Source organism: Bos taurus, chromosome 16, assembly GCF_002263795.3.
Source record: "Bos taurus isolate L1 Dominette 01449 registration number 42190680 breed Hereford chromosome 16, ARS-UCD2.0, whole genome shotgun sequence".
In the NCBI taxonomy this organism is placed as follows: Eukaryota; Metazoa; Chordata; class Mammalia; order Artiodactyla; family Bovidae; genus Bos; species Bos taurus.
In genome coordinates, this window is record NC_037343.1 from 71,335,448 (window position 1) to 71,347,407 (window position 11,960).

The window sequence follows — 11,960 nt, forward strand, 5'->3', positions numbered from 1 at the left end:
AGGTCCTGTGAGCACACAATAAGATGGAGGTTGCCTACAACAGGAAAAGGACCTCGGAATGAAACCTACCCTTGTTGATATTTTGATCTTGGACTGCCAGCCTCTAGGACTGTGAGAAATAAATTTCTGCTGCTTAAGCCACTCAGTCTATTTGCTATTTTGTTACAGCAGCCTGAGCAGACTAAGACAATCACTATATTTCACCTTCCTGCCCAGCACAGAATTTTAAGGAATGGTGTGTAAATGTTTAGGCCACAATAAACATGGAACAGCATAAGAATGAATGCTGAAATCACAGGATGCCTGATGAGAGGTGACTCTTGATTGGTTAGTCTTGCTGCCTCTCTTAAGCTCCCAGAGCAGGCTGGTATGCTATGCATAACATGCTTCTATAGAAACATCATTTTTAAAGGAAAATGGACTGTAGGGGAGAAAAGATAAATGTTTTTAGTGTCTTTTAAAAAATAAGTTTTAGCTTTTAGAACACTTTTAGATTTACAGAAAAATTGCATGTGGCACTATTTAAAATAGCCAGGACATGGAAGCAACCTAAATGTCCATCAGCCGAGGAATGGATAAAGAAGACGTGGTACAAATATACAATGGAATATTAGCCATAAAAAGGAACAAAAATGGGTCATATGTAGAGATGTGGATGGACCTAGAGATGGTCATACATAGTGAAGTAAGTCAGAAAGAGAAAAACAAACATTGTAAATTAATGCATATATGTGAAATCTAGAAAAATGGTATAGATGGTCTTATTTGCAAAACAGAAATAGAGACACAGATGTAGAGAATAAACGTATGGATTCCAAGAGGGGAAAAGAGGTGTGGGGTGAACTGGGAGATTGGGATTGTCATATATACACTACTATGTATAAAATAGATAAGTAATAAAAACCTACCATTTGGCTCAGGGAACTCTCCTCCATGCTCTGTGGTGACTTAAATGGGAAGGAAATACAAAAGAGAGGGGGAAAATGTATAGCTGGTTCACTTTGCTTTATAGTAGAAACTAACACAACATTGCAAAGCAACTATACTCTGATAAAAAATAATTTTATCAGATTATTTATCTGATAATTTAAAAAAATGAAAAAAGAAAAATTGCAAAAATAATATAGCCCATTTATTACAATTAATAAAACAATATTAATACATTATTTCCAACTGAAGTCCATACTTGATTCAGATTTCCTTAGTTGTCATCTGATGTCCTTTTTGTGTTCTAGTATCTCATCCAGGATGCCATGTTACATTTAGTTGTCAAGTCTCCTTAGGTTCCTCTTGGCTATGACAGTTTCTCAGACCCTGGTTCGATTCCTGGGTCGGGAAGATCCGCTGGAGAAGGGATAAGCTACCCACTCCAGTAATCTTGGGCTTCCCTGGTGGCTTAGCTGGTAAAGAATCTGCCTGCAATGTGGGAGACCTGGTTTCAATCCCTAGGTTGGGAAGATCCCCTGGAGAAGGGAAAGGCTGCCCACTCCAGTATTCTGGCCTGGAGAATTCCATGGACTGTATACAGTCCATGGGGTCAAAAAGAGCAGGACATGACTGAGTGACTTTCACTTTCACTTTTCAAGTTGTATAATGATAGGTTCTTGCTGTTTTTTCTCTGCCTTCTACAATCTGTTTTTTTCTTTTGTAACCCCCATTTCCGAGTTCTGAGGCATATTTCCTCCTTTGTATCACCAGTTGCATAGGTGGGCCATGGTTTAGTCTCTCAGTCGTGTTCAACTCTTTGCAGCCCCTTGGACTGTAGCCTGCCAGGATCCTCTGTCTGTGGGATTCTCCAGGCAAGAATACCGGAGTGGGTTGCCATTTCCTTCTCCAGGGTAGAGAGGTTTTTCTCAGGTACAGTCCTGCCTGGGAACCAGTGGATGTCAGAATGGTTGTTTGGCTATCCCTAGATCTGTGTATTTTGGAAACAATGAGAACATTTGTGGGACACGGGCAAAAGCCCACATGGACTCCCATGTACCTATATCTAAATATTTAAAGTTATGAATCAAGAGAATAAACTGTTAAATAAAATGTTTTATTCTCCTACTTTGACAAGTGCACCTTCATCATGACCTAGAGAGGCCGTTTCAAGCGCAGAATTCTGGATCTCCTTGGAGTTCTGTGCTGAAATGGAGTGGGTCCTGTTTCCCCGCTCAGTCCCCACTTGTGTTTCTGCTCCTGGCTGAAGGGCCTCCTGAGCAAGGCCACGGCTACCTCAGCCTGTGGTCCAAACTCTGTCCACAGTTTTTGCAAACAGCTGCCACAAGGCCGCCTGAAGATCTTACAGGGACAGAGAGGTTAGCGCCAGAGGCAGGGTCCTGGGAAAAGGTCACACAGGCCCTGGAGGCAGGATCAGGAAAGGCCCTCTGCACGGAGGATTCGGGCATCCCTGCTCCTTGAAGCATCCCTGCTACTTGACGCATGGTCTAGAAGGGGCGGTGGGCCCTGGTGGCTGCATCTCCCAGGCCCAGAGGACTCCGCATCCAGTGAGGACACAGCTGAAGGAAGCCCATTTCTCAGACTCGAACGTGCATGTGAATTACCCGAGACCCTGTTTAGTGGGTCTGGGGTGGGGGCTGAGGTTACAGGTCTAAAAGGCTCCCAGGTGATGCCAATGCTGTGGTCCAAGGACCATACTTTGAATAATAAAGCTCTAAAGCAGGGCTCCCCAACCTCTGGGATCTAATGCCTGAAGATCTGAGGTGGAGCTGCTGTAGTAATAATAGAAATATAACGCACAATAAATGTAATGCACTTGAGTCATAACAAAACTATCCCCCTCTCCCCCTAGTCCTGGAAAAACTTGTCATCCATGAAACCAGTACCCGGGTCAAAAGGTTGGGGACCACTGCCCTAAAGTATAGGTCCAAAGTAGGGGTCCTTCTTGCCTTGGCAGACTAATACCGTAGGCAAAAAATGATATAATTGATATTAATTTAATCACACCCATGGTTAAATTGGGGCTTCCCAGGTGGCTCTAGTGGCAAAGAACCCACTTGCCAATGCAGGAGACACAAGAGATGCGAGTTCGATCCCTAGGTTGGGAAGATCCCCTGGAGAAGGAAATGGCAACCCACTCCAGTATTCTTGCCTGGAGAATTCCATGGACAGAAGATCCTGGTGGGCTACACAGTCCATGGGGTCACAAAGAGTTGAAACAACTAAGCGTCTGAGCATACAAGCACAGCTTGGGTAAATTACCAATAGAACTTGGTATACTTTCACTACACAGACATGTAGATGAAATACACATTTGAATGTAGCATCAGTGCCCATTCGGGGAGTTCTTTAGTTTAGCAGGACCCAGTAAGGGTCACAGCTTTCAGCCCTGACAGCTGTCCTTTTCTTCCCCTTCTGGTGTCCTTGACCCCTTCCTGCGTGTGGCTGGCCCCAAGTCCCTCCCTGTCCGGTTACTGGCGTTTCTCTTGGAGCTTTGCTGTCCTTTCTGCAGATTCTTACAAACATTTCTTACTTTTCCTCATCATTTATTCCACTCTTTCCTCTCATGTGCTTTCCCACACTCTCGGCACCTTTCTTCCGGCAGTGATTCCAGCAGACTTGCTACTTTTCCGGGTCCCTCTGCCCTTTGCCCTCAGCCCTCAAGCCTCCTCCTCTGAGTCACCCTGCTTGTCCTGCAGCTGCTGCCCCCGTCCTCAGGCTCCCGGAGGCGCTCACTTTCCTGATACTGGGAAGCACCCTCCTGAGGTCTGCCTTCTGGGGCCTGGGGAGGCGTCTTCAGCCAATTCCATGTGGCCAGAGAAGCTATTTCTGCCTTTCGGAAACCTCCTCACTGGGGTAGGAAGTGACCAACTTCCTGGCAAAGAGTTCTCAAGAACATCTTCTCAAAGGGAAAAAAAGAGAAAACATACCTCTGACGTACACGATGGTTTCCTCACTTTTAACCGGCCCTGCCTGCAGCCAGTGATGTGGCTCAAGGCTGATGAGCTTCTGCTGGTGGCAGACACCTACCCTGTGCAGCCCACTCAGACTCAGGGTGTTGGATGTGTCAGGCGTTAAGTTAGCCTTGACTGAATCCAGTTTAGCTTCCTGGGGCTGAAAACCTGTTTCCTATTTACTCTCTGCTTCTGTGGCTCCTTCCATGGGGCGAGCCAATGGTAAAGAACCTGCTTGCCAATGCAGGAGACATAAAAGACATGGATTCAATCCCTGGCTGGGGAAGATCCCCTGGAGGAGGAAATGGCAACCCACTCCAGTATTCTTGCCTGGAGAATCCCATGGACAGAGGAGCCTGGTGGGCTACAGTCCATACGATCACAAAGAGTCAGACATGACTGAAGTGATTTATCATGCACACATGCTGTGGCTCCTTTCAAGGGACACCGCCAAATATTGATTAATACATAAATTGAATTTTTTGCTAAAGGATTCGGACATGTCAGATGTTGAGTCAAGCAGATCATGCCATGGGCATAGAGGAGGATGCAAGCTTTCCTCCAGAAAGAGAAATGATGTCAAGTGGAGCCAGAATGCTTACCTCGCCCACTCTGACCACCTCCCTAAACCCCCAGAAAACAAAAAACAGAGCAGAAAAAAAAGTTCTGTGTTGACTGGAACACATGAGGATGTTGTTTTAGGATTATGTACTTTGGCCACCTCATGCGAAGAATTGACTCATTGGAAAAGACTCTGATGCTGGGAGGGATTGGGGGCAGGAGGAGAAGGGAACGACAGAGGATGAGATGGCTGGATGGCATCACTGACTCGATGGACGTGAGTCTGAGAGAACTTCGGGAGTTGGTGATGGACAGGGAGGCCTGGCGTGCTGCAATTCATGGGGTCGAAAAGAGTCAGACGAGACTGAGTGACTGAACTGAACTGAACTGAAGAGATGGCTTTAAGGGGCAATAAACAAGCTCTTTCCAAACAGTAGCATGTTGATACATGTGTACATGCTCAGCCCCTCAGTAGTGTCTGACTCTTTGTGACCCCATGGACTGTAGCCCGCCAGGTCCCTCTGTGCATGGGATTCTCCAGGCCAGAATACTGGAGTCGGTAGCCATGCCCTCCTACAGGGCATCTTCCCGACCCAGGGATTGAACCTGCCATCTCCAGCATGCAGGTGGGTTCTTTACTGTTTGAATCACCAGGAAAGCATGTTGATATAAATGGACCCCAAACCAGTTTACTCACTTTGGTTGTATGTACTGTAAGGGCTTGTTAGACTTCAGCAAAGACTACAGGTGAAATCACTGCTGACTGTGGTGTCGTTTTGAAGTATAATTTTTTTTCAAATATTCTATTCTAAATTCTAGCACTCAAAGATGTGCCTCCAGCTCAAAAAGTTTAAGAACTGCCATCCTACCGCCATCTAAGATGCAACAGAACTATCCCCAAGGGCAAACTGAAACAGAAGTGTCGGTCTTCAGGATGTCATTCCCTCTTCCTGCTACCAGCTTCTTGCCCACCATTGTTGGTTTTATCTCCGTGCAGAAAACTTACTGCTCTATAGTTCTTTCTCCCCAGGTTAGCAGTTCCAGGGTATCGTCTAGCTAGCCTAATGGACTAATCCATGCACACCTGTGTGCTAATGTGCTTCAGTTGTGTCCGACTCTGCCAGGCTCCTCTGTCCGTGGGATTCTCCAGGCAAGAATACTGGAGGGAGTTGCTATGCCCTCCTCCAGGGGATCTTCCCAATCCAGGGATCGAACCTGCATCTGCTGCATTCCAGGGGGATTTCTTTTTTTACCGCTGAGTCCCTGAGGAAGCCCAATTCATGCTATCATGCAAAAGGACATGGGCCCTTCCCTCCAGTCAACGTACATGTTCATGGAGGTCTCAGGAGACTCGACCTCTCTAGTGCCTGACAGGACAGAAGACGGATACATGAGGAAATCTTGCTGAAAGAGAGACTTTCTCACAGGTGTGATCTTGGGATCCTCTTGTTCTCCCCTGTTACACTCGTCGTCTCCTACACAAGTGATTCAACTTCCCTGAATTCCATCCTCTCAGTTCAGTGAGACCACCAGGCTTTGTTTGCTTTCCCCATCCCCTGAATGAAGCCTAGAAACTGCCTCTAACTAGTAACCTAAAGGTGAAAGAGGAGAGTGAAAAACCTGGTTTAAAACTCAGCATTCAAAAAACTGAGATCACGGCATCCAGTCCCATCACATCATGGCAAATAGATGGGGACAAAATGGAAACAGTGACAGACTTTATTTTCTTGAGCTCCAAAATCATTGCAGATGGTAACTGCAGCCATGAAATTTAAAGACACTTGCTCCTTGGAAGAAAAGTTATGACCAACCTAGACAGTGTATTTAAAAACAGAGACATTACTTTGCCAACAAAGGTCCATATAGTCAAAGCTATGGTTTTTCTAGTAGTCATGTATGGATGTGAGAATTGGACCATAAAGAAAGCTGAGCACAGAAGAATTGATGCTTTTGAACTGTGGTGAGAAGAAGACTCTTGAGAGTCCCTTGGACTCCAAGGAGATCCAACCAGTCAATCTTAAAGGAAATCAATCCTGAATATTCACTGGAAGGACTGATGCTGAAGCTGAAGCTCTAATTCCTCGGCCACCTGATGAGAAAAGCTGGCTCACTGGAAAAGACCCTGATGCTGGGAAAGATTTAAGACAGGAGGAGAAGGGGATGATAGAGGATGAGATGGATGGATGGCCTCAAGGGACATGAGTTTGAGCAAGCTCCAGGAGATCGTGCAGGACAGGGAAGCCTGGTGTGCTGCAGTCCATGGGGTTGCAAAGAATTGGACATGGAAGAAAAGTTATGACCAACCTAGATAGCATATTGAAAAGCAGAGACATTACTTTGCCAACAAAGGTCCGTCTAGTCAAGGCTATGGTTTTTCCAGTGGTCATGTATGGATGTGAGAGTTGGGACTGTGAAGAAAGCTGAGCGCCGGAGAATTGATGCTTTTGAACTGTGGTGTTGGAGAAGACTCTTGAGAGTCCCTTGGACTGCAAGGAGATCCAACCAGTCCATTCTGAAGGAGGTCAGCCCTGGGATTTCTTTGGAAGGAATGATGCTAAAGCTGAAACTCCAGTACTTTGGCCACCTCGTGCGAAGAGTTGACTCATTGGAAAAGACCCTGATGCTGGGAGGGATTGGGGGCAGGAGGAGAAAGGGATGACAGAGGATGACATGGCTGGATGGCATCACTGACTCGATGGATGTGAGTCTGAGTGAACTCTGGGAGTTGGTGATAGACAGGGAGGCCTGGTGTGCTGCAATTCATGTGGTCGCAAAGAGTCGGACACAACTGAGCAACTGAACTGAACTGAACTGAGTGACTGAACAAATAAGCTGAAGCAATCATAGGACTGACCTTGATTTTTTCCCGTTCTTAAGGGACCACAGTCCTGTGCTGACTATTGTCCAAGGTCTGAAACCACTGTGTCATAGTTTGCCCAGATTTTTAGTTACTTGAGGTAAGAGAGTAACCTCTGGAGCCTGTATTACTTCATCATGGGCAGAAGCTGAACTTCTCTTAAGGCAGATTTAATGAAACAACATATGACGTTTTAAGTCATGGTGTTTTTATTTAGTGGATATTGGACATTTTTTCCATTTTGTTGCATAATTTTGGTAAACATCATTTAACAACATTTTAAACTGTGTATACATTCATTCACTTACCAAACACATTGGTTGAGTAATTCCTACGCTCCAGGCTCTGGATAAAGCAGTGTATTGAGATAAGATCGCCAGCCTCCCAAAGCTTTTATGCTAGAGGAAAGAAGATAGGTAAAAGATAAACCTGTGATAAGAGCTAGAAAACAGGGTGGTATGTTAAAGAGTGATAAGGGCAGCTACTGAAGATTTGTATTTAGGGAAGCCCTCTCAGAAGGTATGATGTGGGAACTGAGTGATTTGTGGGGCAGTCGCGTGCAGTGTTCCAGGCGAGGCAGGGATGTGCCTGAGCCCCAGGAAAGTGGCAAGCCTGGTGCGTTGGTGGAACAGAGAGGAGACTGGCTTGATGAGAGTACGGTGAACCAGGCAGGAGAGTGATACTAGATGAACGCAGGGGCCAGGCTCTGTGGGGCAAAGAATGTCGTACAGAGGCAGAATTTATTTACTTAATTTTATCGTCACATATTGACTTCCTTATTCCTGTCCTGTGAAACTTAGATTTTTGCATTTTACAACATCGTATCATAAATAACACTGCAATTAAAACCTTTGTTCTCCACAATCCCCATACTTAGACTTATTTCAATATGGCAGAATTTCAAGACTGGAATTAAAGAGTCAAGAGGTAGCAGCAGGAGCTGATGGTGCCCTTGGGGTCCCTGTTACATTCAGGGGTGTCTGTCCTCAGCTGCGGTGGAGCTGCTGACACATCACACTTTGCATGACTAGAGCCACCTCCCACGTGCCTGGGAATGACACCCCTCCAAGCCTACAGCCAGTGGCTGACTGGTGTGCAGATACAAAAGCTCCCACCTCCTTGCCTCAATGCAGGACAAACTCTGTGGTGCCATTTACACTCCAGAGCTCCTGAAAGGACCAGGTGGAAGCCATGATTCTCCCGAAGTCACATTCTTGCTTAGTTTTTCCTGTCGATTATCCTACTCCCCCCTCCCTCCCTCCCAGATTTATTCCAGAATGTTCCCCCTAAAAGTCACCCGCACAGGAATCCCCACATCAGGATCTCCTCTAGAGAACCCAATCTAAGACAGGATATGAGGTTTTTGAAGATTCCTGATTTATCCCTGGTGGCTCAGAGGGTAAAGCATCTGCTTGCAATGCAGGAGACCTGGGTTCGATCCCTGGGTCGGGAAGATCCCCTGGAGAAGGAAATGGCAACCCACTCCAGTATTCTTGCCTGGAGAATCCCATGGATGGAGGAGCCTGGTGGGCTACAGCCCATGGGGTTGCAAACAGTTGGACACAACTGAGCAACTTCACTTTCACTTTACGCAGGAGATGCAGGTTCGATCCCTGATCCAGAAAGATCCCACATGCCCTGGAGCAACTAAGCCCGTGTGCCACATATATTGAGCCTGTGCTCCACAGCAAGGGAAGCCACCTCAGTGAGAAGCTCAAGCATCACAGCTACAGAGTAGCCCCTGCTCACCAAACTAAAGAAAAGCCCACACAGCAACAAAGACCCAGCACAGCCAAAAATAAATAAATACATACATACATAAAATTATATAAAAAAAGAAGAAATTCCATTTTTAGAAACACTCTGTCCACTGAAGGCAATTTGAAAGGCACACAGTTCTCATGAAGGGTAGAAATTACTAGGAGGTCGCAGATAGGTAGCTGAAGGATAACTAAAGGTCTGGAGGTGAAGGACTCATGGTAGCTGATGGCTCCATGTGGGATGAGGATTAAGATTGCATTGGGTTTGGAGGAGTTAGGAGCACAAGCCTGTGAAGACTTAGGAAGAGCCAGACTTGACCTTCAGCAGCAGGAGGTCATTTGAGAGCATCAGGTGAACTTGGTCCTTCTTTCAGCGACACCGAGAGCCTGCGGGTTATCCCACTGGTCCCAGAGCACCCTCCCATTCTCCCCCAGGAGTCTGCCATTTGATCCCAGGGGCTCTGTGACTTTAAGATAAGAGGACAAGAGAACAGAAACACTGAAGCCGGGGATGGGAGCAATGGTCAAGAGAAAGAAGGAGACACATTGAGAAATGAGAAAGAGGGTTCAGAGCAGGGGAGGAAAACTTAAGGGATCCTGACACTTTAATCATGATTCTTGTTCTCCTCTGTGCTATGGGAGAAGAAGGCAGTCACACAGGAAAACTGAAGATCAGCAGTGGCTGTCACATGGGTGTGTGTGCTCAGTCATGTCTGACTCTTCGCAACCCCATGAACTTTAGCCCGCCAGGCTCCTCTGTCCATGGGATTTTCCAGGCAAGAATACTGGAGTGGGTTGCCATTTCCTTCTCCAGGGGATTTTCCTAACCCAGATAGAGACTGAACCTGTGTCTCCTGCATGGGCAGGCAGATTCTCTACCACTGCGCCGCCTGGAAACCGAATGACTATCACACACGCACACACGCACCCTGGTACTCTTCCCTGGGCCCCCATCTCCCCATCCTTTGAAGAGAGGATCTTAGATAAGGGAGCCCCAGTAGAGGGTTTGGAAGCACCTCTTATTGAGAGTCTGGGCAGATGCCAACCTGGCTTCCAGAGTAGATGACAATTCTACTGCCAACCATTTCTGAAGAGGCTGATAACTGAAGAGGCTGTGATCTAGAATCATTAACAAATCTGACCAAACATCAGGAAAGTAAGAAAAGACTACGTGCAGGAAGGCAGTTGGACTTGCTCTGGATTCTTGTGCTATCTCTACCCATCAAAACGAGAATAGCGATGATTAGGTACACACTGGACCATACCCTTCATGTACTGAACACACACACCCTTCCAGCTCTAAGGTGGCATGGTCCCAGAGCTGCTTTCCAGGACTGTGGATGGGTCTCACTGAGCCAGTTTTCAGGATGATGGTAATAACTGAGACTTACACAGGACTCTATAACTTACAAAGTATTTCAGAAATACTACATTTAGCTGCCACTCATCTGTAAGACAGCTGCTCTTTATCATTGTGGTTTTCATTTTTTCATGACGAGTACACTGAGATGAGTACATTGAGGGTCAGAGCAGTGAAATAACTAGCCCACACTCCCATAGCCAACATGAAGCAATCCTTTTCTAGTGCATCTGCATCCTGTTCGTTCTCACACTCTATTTGCCTGCCTTGTCCCTTTCTCTGACTACCGGAGTCTTCTTACATCCTGCTACTCAAGGCTAAGAGGTCTAAGATCCTAAAAAGGGCAATAGGGCATTGGCCACCCATGGACTCCTGAAAGCCTATACTCTCTTTCTAAAGGATCTTCTCATGCTTGATGGGAAAAGACCATGATGGTACAGCCTTTTTAATTTGGGGGTACAGCTCCCAACTTCCTGAACTCACGAAGCACTCCCTTCTCTGCCTAATTTGCTCCTCTGTTGCTCCCAATATGGCAGGCGTCTTCACATCAGTGGAAAGACAACAAGATGCATGAAACTATCCCTGCATGTGCATCCTCTGCACCGCAGGGCGTGCAGGAAGTGAGAGCTCAGGTCACCGGCCACTGAATGCCGAGCACATCACTTTATAACCTGCCCCACCAGCTCCCTGTTACTCCCCCGCCAGCAGAGCTGCCTGTGTGACTAATCTGGGCGGATAGAAGGCTAATTCTTTCTCTCCTTACCCTAAATGAAGTCTCGTTAGGAAGGTAAATGCTCTGCCTGGAACAAATACATCACTTAACATATTCCAGAGACACATTTAAATTATCTAAATTATTTTTAGATGATGTGCCCCTTTGGATTATCCAGACCATTGCTGCTTTCCTTAGCAAGAATAATTGACACAAAAAGAAACTCACCTGAAGCCCCAAACCCCAGGGCTTAAGCCAACTTGCAGAACAGGTATAGAGCCTACTGTGGAAGGAAATCTACAGCGATCATGTCTGGGAGAATTCATCAGCCTGAGGAACGTGGTGGTGGTAATTCCAGCCTTTGCAAGCCCTGACTCACAGCAGAGCGTGCTGCGCGATGGCGACAGACCCAGCTTTGGCTTGGATGACTTTCTCAGGTGGAGACACCCCGCAGGCCTGGGAGGCTCCATAATCCTCACCAGGGCATTATTACCATTGCCAGTGCTAGCCGTTAGTAGGCACAGATGCCCTGCTGAGGTTCCCAGGTGGGACGTGTGGGGCCAAGACTCCTCAAGAAAATAGAAGAGCCTCTAGACTGGAGGTTCCTTCCCCAGCTCACAGCAACAGGGGCGCTTAGTCCAGGGAGGCTACGATGGTGGCAGAGAGGCAGGGAGGGAGGAAAACTGTGGGTGGCCCACCTCCTAGAGCAGTGTGCCTGCCATGCCTTGGCACCGGAAGCAGGCTAAACAGCCACGCCGGCGCCCACAGGTCTGTTGGCTAGCCCAGGAGGCCCCATGAGGGTGATTAGAAC